At 36.7% G+C, this 9,696-nt stretch overlaps 1 long non-coding RNA gene across 1 annotated transcript; it reads right to left on the bottom strand.

The window, feature by feature from the left end:
- Positions 1–2,173: 2,173 nt before the first annotated feature.
- LOC147502280 (uncharacterized) lies at positions 2,174–4,347 on the bottom strand. The gene is made up of 3 exons (XR_015221650.1): positions 4,055–4,347; positions 3,373–3,435; positions 2,174–2,339 (listed from the first exon to the last, which is right to left on the bottom strand). It is a non-coding gene; the product is annotated as an uncharacterized LOC147502280 (long non-coding RNA).
- Between the last annotated feature and the right edge of the window lie 5,349 nt (positions 4,348–9,696).

Here is a 9,696-nt window from a genome sequence, read left to right as displayed (position 1 = left end):
ACAGCTCTACTTGGCTAACATGAGATGTGTCAAACAATTAGCTCTTGTTACCGCCAGACAGCTTCTTCGGCTAGCTTGCCAATGCTCTTTATAAGTAACTAGCAAAAGGCACGTGCTACACGCACGATTGCAAATTTGCAGACTAATAAGTCTTAGAATAGAGTAATGTTACATTAAGTAAATAACCAGAAGGTATATGAGCAAAAATGTCATAAAAAATAGAAAAGTGATTGAGAAATACATAAAAAAAATATTAAAACACTATTGCAGGACTGTAAGCTGAGGGGCTTTTGGAATAAGTTTCCTACAAACTTAAGACAAATCTAGGAGAAAATCTGTCTTAATGTCTTAATGTCTCCAGTGCCTATTTCGAAAGGTCACACCTTTTCGGCATGATGCACTGTTTCGAACCAATGCACATTTCGAAAGGTCGCACCTTTTTGGCATAATGCACTGTTTCGAACAAGTGCATCATTTTGAAAAGGTTTTTCTCACATTACGTACTGTTTCAAGAAAAAAACCCATTTCATCTCAAATGGGGTAACTTGGGAGACAAACTACTCATTCATATTTTAATGGATTTGTGCAAATTTATTTTTTCTAACAATCCCCCACATGAATGAAAATTTGGCTTCTTTTATCATAAACATCGGATTTCTATTCTTTTACAAATGAAAAGATACCACATCAGGTCAAGTAGCATGGGAGGCCTTGAACTTGCCTTAGTGAAAGACGATCGGATTTAATTAGACGATCAGTAGACTTCAATTAATGTCCTTGAACTATCAGCCGTTTGTATAAACCTAGACAATCATCTTCACGCAGTACCTTCTCGAATACTGTTGGTTCTCACGTTTGTGTTCATTTTGGCCTTGAACACTTCTTGGTTTCAGATAGTGCTTTTGAGATATTTGCCTTTAAAATTCTCATAGAAGCGGCCCCACTTCGCACTAACATAGGTGATTTCTATAAAAAGTATCCTGCAATACTCCACTTGGATAACATAACTTTCCAAGATATTGTAAATCATTAAAAGCTTGACTTATCCTGGTTCTCGTGGCAGATATGCACTTTCTTATATAGGAATTGATTAGAGTATAATATTACTCTATTACTCTCGAGTCACAAACATAATTCTATTGGGTTGAACCTAAATCTTTCCAAATAACTAGGTTGGTTTTTCCATTATGATGACTCTTGGTTGATTATCTCAAAGGCTTTAAGCCCATTCCCCTTGATAATCTTTCTACTTGCTCTCTTGTTAAACCTTTTGTAAGCGGATCCGCAATGTTATCTTTTGACCTTATATAGTCGATTGAGATAACTCCATTTGAGAGCAATTGTCTAACGGTATTATGTCTACGACGTATATGTCGAGACTTCCCGTTATACATGCTACTTTGTGCTCTACCAATAGCAGATTGGCTGTCACAGTGTATACACACTGCTGGCACAGGTTTAGCCCAGTTTGGAATATCCTCCAAGAAATTTCGAAGCCACTCAGCTTCTTCTCCAGCCTTGTCCAACGCTATGAATTCTGATTCCATAGTGGACCTTGCTATGCACGTTTGCTTTGAGGATTTCCAAGAAATTTATGCATCTCTCCTAGAGTAAAACACCACATTTGATGTCTTTTGAGTAATGCTTCAACAAATTTCCAATTTTGAATTAATTAATTCAAGGAGATTCATAATCCCCCACATCTTCCTAATTTCTCATGACAAAGTCAATAAATTGGAAAACTATTTAGATATATGTTTAGCAAATGAGGCGTCTTGTTAAAGAATGTCACATATCATTCATATAGTGTCGAAACATTTCTAAGACCTCAATTTTGCTTATAAGTATGCTTACAGAACAATATCTTAAACAATCTTCTTTATTGGCACTCTTTGGTGCAATAGTAAAACGCATACATCTTACAAATAATACAATATTTTTAGAACCCTTTTAGCACCAGCCATTCCTAACATCTGGAATGAAGCAAGGATTCTCGGAATCTTGGATCATAATTCCCTCCAAGTGTGGCATTACCACCACCTTGTTTGCTTTCAAGAAGTCCATTCCAAGAATGACTTGAAAATGGTCTAAGCGAGCTACCATCAGGTCCACCTTTCCTCGCCAGTTGTGCATCTTAATGTCAACTTCCAAAGCGAGTCCTTTCCAAGGATGATCATGCGCTAGCTTTAGGCACGTATACAATCGATTATTACACATAGATTTCTAGACTCTAAACAAAATACAAAGATTCAATGGTATGAAGCCAAATTCAAAGTGCCTTTCATTCCAACGTTATGCTATCCCCTGCTACAACTTGCTTCGTCAAAACCACTTTTTCTCTGTAACAAAGCATCAAAGAAATCATTAGAATAACACTAAAAATTACAAAGGGAAAATTAAGCATGTTGAAGAAACTACTTAAGTTCCACTTGTGTAGTTAATTGAGTCATTAACACATATCCAATTTGTATAGCATGGCACCAGTAAAAATTGAAGAGCTTGAAGCAAAATGCATTAAATCTAGTTGTACTTTTCACTTCTATTCTTGATCATTTGCAAGAGACAACTTTTCCTTTATCTTGACTAAACTATTTTTCATAAACTCCTCATCCCTATCTTGACTAAAATACATAATCAATCGGATTCAATGCAGCATATGCATATAATAAGAACACATACCTAAAAAATTGTTTTCTATTGCCGGCAAGCCGAGACTCTTACATTCACAAACTTACATGGTTGACATCAGGGGTATTATGGAACTCACTCATAATCAAAATGGTGTTATTATTAGTGTGCAATAGTACATAGTAGGGATGGTGATAGAAGTAGAGATTTAAATACTTAAACTAATTCTAACGAAACTCACTCATGATCCATCGAAAAACACACGTCACTCCTAATAATAATAATAATAATAATAATAAACCTTCTGAAAAATAGCTAACGAAAAAGAATTATTAAAAATCAACATTTGGGGATTCTAGAGGATTATATTACGTTGACAAATCTTAATGGATTTAATGGAGGCATTATTTCCTTAAATAGGAGTGGATATCGACAAATATGTCCAGTCATGGGGTTCACAAGGGTATGGAGTGATCAAAATTAACCAATACTCAAAGGGTAATGCAAAAAAGCTTGGGAAAAACAATATCATTGGATTGAACTACAGTATAATCTTTTACACATAGCACAGGAAGCACCATATGCCAATAAAATGCACAACTTAACAAAAATATTAATACTAAGTTCCATATTCATGGGCTAGCTACAAAACTGTTTTTAAGAAAGCAAAGAAACAAAATTAATATTGTGTAGGTCAACACAAAACCAATGAAGCTTGAAGAAAATGCAGCTAAATAAACTAACCTCTTGAGAGGACATCATCATTACGCAGTGAAGATTCAACGAAAATGTAATGAATCCCCATCTCTGTTTGACAAAAAAGAAATAACCCTTTTTAAGTCATGTACCATTTGCATTGCAATCATTTACCTAAAATGACAAACCCATTTAAACGACGCTATAATTAGGTCTACAAATTAGTTAGGGAAGTACTAAAGGTACTCTATTGAGAGAATCCATAGTAGGATTTTCATAAAATATAGTCCAATTAGAATTAGAACTAATCACAAAGTAAAAATCACATAGTAGAGTAATGGCATGGCGAGAAAAAACGGAAATGAATTTTCCTTATTTGCTAGAGGAAGCAAACAAAATAATCTAGGCATAGACTTCTGTGTTTCTTTTTGCTTTGACTAAAATCTTTCAAATAGCTTTTACATGTGAGACGGAGATCATTGTATAGATGGTAAACAGGACATTTGAATGAACCAACTACAAACTCATATTTGTCCTACTTATTACTACATACCTACCTATCAGTGAATTATTTTTTCATCATCGCCATCTCCACTGTCAAGCAATGGTTTTCTACTTAGACAAAAAATAAATTGAACATCTAAAATTCAATGAACATGAAAATAAATAGTTCAATTTTAAAAATCAATTTAAAATTATCAATTTAAATAAATAAAACAAGAAATAGTACCTGGAAATCTGGAATATATCAACAAAAGATTTCACCCAGGAGCAGTTGGTCTAACCGACAACGACAACCGTACGACCACGAAGATTTGGAGAATTGGTTGATGAGTTGAAGCAGAAAAAATGATTTTTCTTTAGTTCTAGAAGCGGCAAAAGAAAGGAGTTGAATAGTTTTGGTAGTTGAAGAATGAATGTTTCTCTTCTTCTTCTTATTTACTTTTTTTTTTTTTTTTTTTTTTTTTTTTTTTTTTTTTTCTGTTTTCTTTTTTATATATATGAAAGGAAAACATGTGTCACAGAAATAGGATGTGTTAGAACCGATAGACAATTTATATGGCTAAAGGAAAACAGGTGTCACAGAAATAGAATGTGTTAAAACCGATAGACAGCTTATATGGCTAGCTAAGCCACGCCACTTATAAGTAGGAGTGAACTAGTGATACAGACGTTAAAGGGAAACTTGCTGCTGACAAAATTTGGTAGGGTTAGGTCACAAATGCAAAATTAAAGATATATTCAATGTCGGTCTCTTACACATGGCCACATTGGTAGATGTTGCGAAATTGGGTTGCATGTGTTTTTTGTTTTCGCTAAACCATCCCAATCTTATAAATTAAAAGCTCCAAGGAGAAACAATTAAGTAATGATAATTTTACCTTTGTTTTTAGTAACGTGACAATTTTACTTGAGGTCAAATTCTTAGGTGCTCGACATATGGGTCCAACAATAGAGAACCTTTAAAAGAGAATCAGATGAGGTTTTTCTTTTCATTTTCATTTTTTATCGTTGATTTTCGTTCTCACACTCTTTATGGACAGAAAGTTAATTAAAAATTTCAACTCCTGGCAAGTTGGCATGAACAAAGTGGCACCGTCTATCCATTTCCCCTTCCTTTCATTAAATTGTATTATGGATGATATAGATTATGGAAGGTATAGATTATGGAAGGTATATTTTCATTTACATTGTTTATTAAGGATCTTAAACAATTTAACGGTGTGCTGATTGATAATTTCTACCCCTAATCTTTTTGCTTAATTGTTTGCGTAGTAGATTTTGAAATGTACAAGTCACTACAAATGCTCTCCATGGTAGCCAACATTCGGTACAATTGTTGATGATCTAGTTCTTTCTTAATTTCTTAATTATAATTTTTAAAATTGTGCAAATCATCAAAAAAAACTTTTTTTTTGAAGTTTGATTGGACTTTTTGCTTAGTGGCTTTTAACCAATCAAATTTGATCAACCATTGATGTAAAAATGTTGGACATATATGTTTAGAGGCCTCATAAGTTTAGTCTATGTATCGCATGATTGAATTTGCAAATTAGCCTGTCATGACTTACTCTCAAGGAAAATATTTATGCGAATGGACATTTCACAAATATTTCGATCATAATATAAGGTTTTCATGTATATCTCCACATATGTCGGCATAAATTCAGCTAACAAAGCACTAAGTTCTTCCACCATTTTTGACTCCTATAGCAAAAGAGTTGCAGGAATATGCTCTTGCATGATACGACGTAAGTTATTACAAGTCTCTGCATTACACAAACTCCTTACGTTCCATGTGATCCGTTTAATCGACGTGGTCATCAACAATCTCCCTTAACTGAACACCTTGTTGTTGCCTATCCTCTCTTCGACAATTTACTGAATCATGAAGGTTCTCCTTTAGCAAATCCCTAAAAAGTTCCTCCAATCCCGCATTGTTCATACATGGAGAAATTCCCAAATTTCTAGCAATTGGAAACCACCATAAACTTTACCCAATCACCAAGATCCCCTAAGTTCTGACAATTGATGTACAATTTGCTTGCCAACACGCTAACATTCATTGAGGAACGGCGGTCTTCGATGTCTAAATTAAAACATTTTGAACATAAAACGTTTTGTCACCACTCACCACTGCACCTGAAGCTTGATCTACTGCCATAGGTGTGACTATTCCTTCCTCACAAGTTGGAATTAGAAGATTGGGTGGATTTTGAGTTAACTCTTTGAGAAATTCTAGCGATAAAAGATGAGAGTTTGTGCTGGAAAGAGAGCAAGAGTTCTGCGTACTCAAGGCAATGCATGGACCTGGGTCAGAAACTAAGGTGTGGGATCTGTGATTGCCTCTCTTGGGCTTCCTCTTTTTTCTCCTCTTGTTGGACCTTTGCAAAGCTTTCCATCTAATAAAAGCATTGGACCAAGGAAAAGTTGGTACCCTTCTTCTTGTCCCATGGGCTCGAGCATGTTGGCATATATTCAATTGAGATGGAACATTAAACCCACAAGTGTGCCCATGTGTTTGACAAGTTGTACGAAGCTCCAATCCACAGTTCCCATCCCCATTCGCCCCATCAGTTGTGGGTCATCAGTAGCTGGTCTCAGCATGGAAGTAGGACTGCTACCCATTTGTTATTCCACAATAGGAGGAGAGTTTGGATTTGTAGACGACACAAATTCAAATTTTCAAATATTGAGATTTCCCGGTTGAAACTCTTCAAAGCCAGGAAGTCTGCTACTGTCAGTTGTGACCTCCACTTGGCAATTAGAATAGTGCTAACAAAGCTAATTTTGAGGAAAAGATTGGCCCACGTTTACTACCCCAAATTTTGAGACCTCCACCTCATCTTCCTCCTCTCCCTCAGCCTCTACCGAACGGAGTTTGAACTCAAGCTACTACCGTCGAGCTCCAACACTACCCAAATAGGGAAAACATAACCCCTCTCTTCTATATTGATGATAACGTGGAATTCTACCAACCTCACTAACCTGCATTTTCACCTTGATAGAGGTACGAGTACAATCTAAAGATTCATCAATCACCTCAAAAGTGTTGCCACATTGTTAGGAATTAGAGATCACACTAATCCTGACTAACGACAATTATCCTCAAAATCTTGGAATCAATGACAAAACAATAACACCAATACAACCACTAAAGCAATAATGAAATAACAAAGAATAAACGAACGGAAATTACATGGTTTGGAAATTTCCTACATGCACCAAAATTCACTATAATCAAAGAGTTGCTTACACTATCATGAGCCTCACACAAACACCAATCTCTCCTCTCTCTCTCTCTCTCTCTCTCTCTCTCTCTCTCTCTCTCTCACACACACACACACACACACACACACTTTTGGCACTCACAAATTTATGCTATTGCACTATCACAATGCACTCACAAATTTGGCTATTGTCTTACACTAATTATTGCTCCAATAATGTACTCTCTATGCGCACTATACACTATGAGCTCTCTTAGTTGTGTCTACATAATTCACTAGTCTCATTGGGTATTTATAGACTCCCAATTGCCGAAAGCGTATAAAGAATCAATTTGGTATTGGTTTCCAAAACCAATTTAGACTTCCAAGTCGTGTTGAAGAAGGACATGAATTGGTTTCCAAAACACAATTCCAAAACTATGCGGACATGTGCTGGCAGTGTTTGGTTTCCAATTCCAATTTTGAAACCCATGTGGTGATCAGGCTCCACAAACATAACAATCTCCCACTTGGAGACTGATAACCAATGTAAATCAACTCCATGCATTTCAAATGCATAATGGTGCACTTCATCTACAATCTTCAAACTAAAAGACCAACTGTCTAGCTTCAGCTTCTCAATAGTCACTATCTTTGTCCATTGTGAGTCCCATCTCACTGCAGTAGCTCCTACTGTAAAGACATAATCAGTAGTGCCTTTCATGCGTTCAACTTCACCTGCAAAGTCTGTATCAATATACCCTCGCAAGTACACATCACCCCTCACACAACATATGCATTCATCAGTAGTACCTCTTAGATACCGCAATATCCATTTCACTGCTTCCCAATACTACTTGCCACAATTGGTCATCAACCTGCTAACAACTCCCACTGCACGGTAAATATTTGGGCGCGTGCAAACCATGTACCACTACCTAGGGGCTTGTGTCAAACTATACAAGCTCTTTCTTAGCTTGTATACCATATTCTCTCTACCCAATTCAATGAAACACTCACATTGCTACATATACATCTCTTCTTCTTGGTCACCATAGAGGAAGACAATTTTCACATCTAACTGCTCGAGGTGTAAATCTTCTGCTGCAACAATACTTGACACGACATCGTAGTATTTAGTTTCACAATTGGAGAGAATATCACTATATAATCAGAGACGAGGGACTTCATCTCATTCTTCATTGCAAGCTCCCACTCACTCGCATCATCAACCTCCAATGTTTTATCACAGCACTGGGGCACACCGCCATCAGTATGTGGCAATGATACTGGAGGTCCTCTGTTGATCAGGTAAGTTGCTGTGCTAATGGACCTCTGCCCAGAACTACTTGAGCATCCCTGCTAGTATACGCATACACTTAGCTCTTTCTGTCAGTGATATGTTCATACACTCTGCCACCTCGTTCAGTTGAGGTGTCCTTCGCAAAGTAGATTCCATCTCCATTCCATTATCTGCACAATCATTCCTTAAACTTGCATCAACGTACTCTTCTCTATTACCGGATCTCAACTCTTTTACTTTCAAGTATGTCTCATTTTCAACCTTAGCATTCCACTTCTTGAACACTCCATAATCCTCCGATTTATGTCTTAAGAAATATGCCCACAACTTTCTTGTGTGGTCATCAATAAAAGTCACAACACATGACTTTCTGCCATGGGAGGAGACTGTAGACATCTGTATGGACTAACTCAAGCTTTTTTGCTTTCAGAGTTCAACCTACATTTTGAAAACTAACCCACTTTTGTTCTCCAACGCAATTCTCACAGAAGCCAAATTCAGTCGACTGTAACATGGGTAGTTTTCCAACTGAGTGAAGGACTTGCATTCCTTTCTCACTCACGTAACCAAGTCTGCGGTGCCATATATCCGAATCTTTTTTGGTATACACAACATCAAATGAACCACATGCATCAATGGTCCTATAGAGAGTACCCTCTTCTTTCCTTTTGCCACTATCATAGAACCCTTAGAGACCTTCCAAGCATCACCAGTAAAGGTTGTCACATAACCTTCATCTGCCAACTGCCCCATAGAAATCAAGTTCTTCCTCAAATCAAGGACATGTCTCACATCCCTCAATTTCCATGCAAACCCTTTCAACTTGATCTGCACATCACCATTGCCAACAATGTTACAAGGTTGATCATCACCAAGGAATACCTTGCCTAGGTCACCTTTGGTGTAGTTCTCAAAGAACTTCTGATTTGAACTAGCATGGAATGATGCCGAATATATAACCCAAGACTCCCAATTGTTCTTCTCCATAGAACATATCAATGCGTCATCATCCACTTCAACAACATTAACATCTTGATTCTTGTTCTTGTTGTTATTTCTTGGAGCTTTACATTCATAATTGTAATGGCCTGGCATGCTACAATTGTAACATAAATCATCACTTGTATCTCTAGGTTTGTTTCGACCCCCACCTACGTGGCAAATGTCCATTAGTAGGGGTCTCTATTTTATTCGTTTAATCAACAGAGCTAAAGCCCAATTTGCAATACCATGGATCAATGTACATGCCCATTAACTAATGTGTCTAAGGCTGAACCTTAGCCACATGGCTTGCCACTAATGTACATTAATTTATGTCCAGATACATGATTCATTATGTGGGATCATCAAATATTTTTA

Source organism: Coptis chinensis, chromosome 4 (assembly GCF_015680905.1).
Source record: "Coptis chinensis isolate HL-2020 chromosome 4, ASM1568090v1, whole genome shotgun sequence".
Taxonomy (NCBI): Eukaryota; Viridiplantae; Streptophyta; class Magnoliopsida; order Ranunculales; family Ranunculaceae; genus Coptis; species Coptis chinensis.
The sequence above is the reverse complement of the archived record's forward strand: the minus strand, read 5'-3'. Positions and strand labels throughout refer to the sequence as shown.